This window comes from Limanda limanda, chromosome 3 (assembly GCF_963576545.1).
Source record: "Limanda limanda chromosome 3, fLimLim1.1, whole genome shotgun sequence".
Lineage (NCBI taxonomy): Eukaryota > Metazoa > Chordata > Actinopteri > Pleuronectiformes > Pleuronectidae > Limanda > Limanda limanda.
The window spans coordinates 4373441-4378446 of NC_083638.1; positions in this window are offsets into that span (position 1 = coordinate 4373441).

The following is a 5006-nucleotide window of genomic DNA, read 5'->3' on the forward strand; positions in this document are numbered from 1 at the left end:
CCGGAGTCGACTTGCTGAGTGAGATTGAGTTGTACAAATCGTAAAAAAAGTCAAAAAAAAAGTTTTGTTTTCATTCTGCTTCTCGGTTTAACATCGCTGATCTAATAACGAATAATTAAACATCAGACTTCACCCTGATTCTCCAGCCTAACAACTTAAGTTGGCGTGAATCGGTTGTTACAGGCGTCTGGAGATATTCCAGGTTATAAAATCCTCTCTCTGTAGTTCGGGGATTTCCTAGTCTGCGGTAAATAATTTGGCGCTGTCCTCAGAAGCAGACACGAACCATAATTACAGGCCCAGAGCAGACACTCTCTTGTTTCTTCAATTACGTCTATGTTACAAGCTAATGCAAACCAATGGCGTCCGTGCTGTGAGGGAGGCACAGCATGTCTTTGAATGTGAATGCACACTTTGTTCTGGCGTTGTGAATGTAAAGAGGAGTGAACAGCCTCTCGGGCACTTCACAAACCACTTCACCATGGTGACAAATAGTTTGGGTGCATGAGAAAATCTATTGTTGGAAGCGAGAGGCTGGCAGGACTGAAGCTGAAGGTTGTTTCACTCTGACGGATCACTCCCTGAAATGATCTGCAGGAAGACGTGAAGGAGTGAGGGCCTCCATTGTGTGAAGGCATCAAAAGATACATCAGCTTACATTACCAGTGTGTGTGTGTTAGTGTGTGGTCCAGATATTACTCATGTAGGCATAGTCTGTATAACCAGTCACATTGTGGGGACTTGTCTTCCTTAAGGGGACAAAAAGCAAATCCTCATAATGTAAATCATTAGATATTAAGGTTAAGATTAGGGTTAGGTAAGTAGAAACTCTGGCTAAAGTTAAAGGAAGTTTGTAACTTAATTGAAATCAACTTAATGGAGACATGACTGTGTGTGTGTGTCTCAACCATAGTCTCCTGTGAGTCAAGACTATATATATAGCGTTTATATGTATGTAATATATTATATCATATATCAAATTTTTGCTTGACAATCGATCAACCATTTTACATTTAAGTTGATTATTTTTGTCGATAATCTAAGGGATTAATTGCTTAATAACTTGAAACAAAACAACAATCTTATCAGTTAATTGACTATTTTGGGGTCATAGAATTACTAAAACTATTAAAAATCAGAAACATATATTTTTAATGTACTTTCTAAGTGGAAGTTGTGAGTTCTTTTAAACATTGGCTCAAGACACGATCTTTAAAAACTCCATGACGGCACTGATCCGTTCTGTTCTTTAGTTGTTGTGTTGTGTTAACAGAACAAGTCACAGCAGGCCCGACTGATTAACTGCTTCAGCTCAACACTGCCATCTGCTGATCACAAGGATCACACAAGGTATTTATTGTCAAACTGGTTACACAAGAACGTGCATGTGAAAGATGTTTGCTGGGAACATCCATTCAATAAATAAACAGAGTAATGGTTGAGTAATAAAATATTACACAACCACAGTGTGTGTGTGGAATGAGAGTTATTATTTGTTATGGCTCCAAACTCTTATTCATTAATTACCTCCACCAAGGAGGTTTTTGTTTACACCTGTTTGTTTGTTTGTCTGTCTGTTTGTTTGTTTGTTTGTTTGTTTGTTTGTCTGTTTGTAAGCAATACTACACAAAAACAACTGAACACATTCCCCATGACACCTGCTGGAAAGATGTGGTGTGAGTCCGAGAGGAACCTGTTAAATTCTGTTGTTGATCTGGATCAGGGGTCAGATCCGGGAATCTTTTTGTCACTTTCGTAAACATTGCGAGATGAGGCACTTTGTAAATGTTTTCATTGTTTTCTCAGGGAATCATTCATGGATCTTGATGTGAAAAACAAGCGAGTGTATGAATTGTTGTGCAGCTTGATTGATTTTAAGGAAACTATCGGGCCTTTGCAGAGGTCTGTGTTCTATTAAGTGCCATTCTAGTCTTTTAAAGGGCTTTTCTTTGTGTTTATATGACAGTGAGGTGATAGGATGTCTGAGGCCTGACTGGAACACATGTCTTAGACACTGAGGGCAACATGTTGATACTCTCTTATTGGGTCTAGTCTGTGAGATTCAGTGAGACTGAGCAGGAAATATGCATGTTCCTATTTGTACGTGCAGTCTATGCAGCTCATCTCTCGAGTTGATCAAAACAACAGCATCTGCAAAACCTGTTTCCTGTTAAATGCTGAAAAGGTTTGTGATTGAGATCAAAGCAAAGGAAGTTTGTTTCACACCCAGAACAACACATGTTTTGTGTAAGAAACCACAGACGCCACATTATTGGGACAACAGTCATGATAATATTTGTAACACGACATAATAGAATATACGATTAGGACAAAGAATCAGTGGCTGCACAAATATTGAACTTGTGTTGCTGTACAGAGATTATTAAACAGAGTAGGTTCACACATCCTGCATCATTAAAGAGCATCTCCTGCATTGATCACAAATTATTGGAATCATCACAGCTAATAGTGATTGAATGGAGAGAAAGGGACAGTGCAGCAGGAAGACGCCTGGTGCCGCCTGTCGGGTGGAAGCTGACAAGTCGCTGCAAAGATGAACAGATGAGCGCCGTCGGCTCTGTCGCCGTGTGAAGGTCAACCTGCGGCAGGTGTTGACAGCCAGGACATTTGTTGGTAAACAAATCCATCTTTGCAAAGGTCACCATTTGTATCCTCTCTCTCCTCATCCTCCGTTTATCTCCTCATCCTCCCTTTATCTCCCCATCTCTGTCACGTGGTCCCTCTCCTCCAGCTCTACCTGCTCCCTGTTTAAAGATATATATTTAGATTAGGGCTGGGCAAGTTAACTCGTTTCAATCGAGTTAACTCAAGTGATGAGTTAACTCGATTATTTATTTTATCTCGCATTAACTCAGGTTTGATTATTTATTGTTTTATTGTGAAAGTCAGGCTTTTATTTTGTGAAAGTCTGTTGCTGACTGCTGCAGAACAGGAAAAAAGAAAATAATTGGCGGATAAACAATCGAGTTAACTCATCACTTGAGTTAACTCGATTAAAACGAGTTAACTTGCCCAGCCCTAATTTAGATGTATATATTTTATTTTATATTTAAAATTTTTGATATTCTATTTCATTGTTATTCTATTTTATTCTTTCTTATTCTTTTTTATACTATTTCTATTTTATTTTATTTTTATGGGTTGAAATTACTGAGCATTGCCTAAAGAGAGCCTGTGACTACTTCATGTTATCTCTGTTCATTTGACAATAAAAAATCTTGAATCTTGAATCTTGAATCTGTTTACTTCTCTGGCTCCGAGTCTGAGTTGTTTTCATGAGGACTTCCTGTCGCCGGGCGGTTTCAGAGAGGGAGAACACACTGTTATCAGCTCTCAGCGGCCACGGGTGGCCACGTTACAGCTGCCACTGGACAGCAGCAGGTACCTGAGATGGGCTCCCACTTCTCCAACTGGCTGCTGTTGGCCCCGTGCCTGCATCACACACAAACAGACACACACACACACACACACACACACACTCACACACTCTCACACACGCATTCCAGCAGCCACTGTGCAAGCCAACACTCATCCTCCCCTGTCAGCTGCACCACCCGCCCAGGAGAGGAAGCTGTCAGAGAGAGAGACATTTTGTTCAGACAACATTCTTTAGCACCTGGCAAACACTTATGTTCAATGCAATAAAAACAGAAGAGAAAAACAAGCATGTAATATCTCCAAAAGAAAACATGTTGTTAGAGGATATCTGGAGTTTCACACACTCATAAAACTCCATCACCCGATCATGCCCGATTTATTTTCAATCAAGATCTTTGGATTATTCTCTGAGAAATCCAGGAAAATGTTGCAAATGTTACAGGAAGTGACCAAAAATAAGTCTTAGATCTGCATTCTGATCCAGATCCAAACCTAAATTCAATGGTTTCTTCCCTGAACCACGTCACATCCTTCCAACAAGTTTTATCTGTCTTGTAATTTTTGTTTATTCCTGCCACCTAATAAACAAACAGACAAACACAGAGGGAAATCTTTAACTTCTACACGTACAGCAGAGCTCCCATTGTATAAAATCAAAGCAACATCAAACTCCAAAGAACAGAAGAAAAAAGAAAAATCGTAGAAGCAGCGGAGGGAGAGAGGAAAGTGGTGGAGAAAAGAGTCAGTGAGGGAAACATATTTACTGACATCCATGGGCTGTCACCGTTCTGATTAATGGTGGTCGGATTCCCTGCCTGGTGAAAAGGTGTTGTTGGGGTGTAGAGAAAAACCAGACGCTGACCCAGAACTAATAGCATTCGACTTGAACAAGCTGTCCAACCTTAGAGAGGGAGAGAGAGAGAGAGAGAGAGAGAGAGAGAGAGAGAGAGAGAGGGAGAGAGAGAGAGAGAGGAGAGAGAGAGAGAGAGAGAGAGGTACGGCATACAGCTGTCAGAAAGTAGGAATAAGAAAAGTTGGGATGAGGAGACGAGGAAGGTTCACATCAAAACCTTTCAGCACCTGGACTGACTACTGTTCATTTAATAACTACATAATACTCTCTGTAATGTTCATAGTATTATACATCATATAATATAAATCTAATAAGTTTTAGATGCTAATTATCATTGAAGAAAGTGGTGTGTCTTTGTGCAGATTCAGCAAAGAGATAAACGACTTGTTCACGTTATTATTTCTTCAAATTTGAGTTGATGTTCAGCGTCAACCCACAAAGTGTGTGTTTGATAAAGATAAAAAGATGTGTAGACTTTTCCTCGCTGCCTGGGATCAGTAAGAAAAGGATTTGGTTTCTCTGGACGAGGCCCTCAGGTGGATTTTTGGTAAAAAGCAGTCAGTAGTGTTTTCAACCAGCCGTGACTGTGTGAGTGGTTTTGTTTTCTCCTGGTGAATCGACACCAAAGAGCTCAGACTCCCACTGGTCCCACATTGTAATGATTGAGTCGACATGTTAGTCGTGCACATTCAGCTCAGTCTGCTGTGTTCACTGAGGCTGTGTGAAGTAAAAATATTTATTCTTTATATGTGGA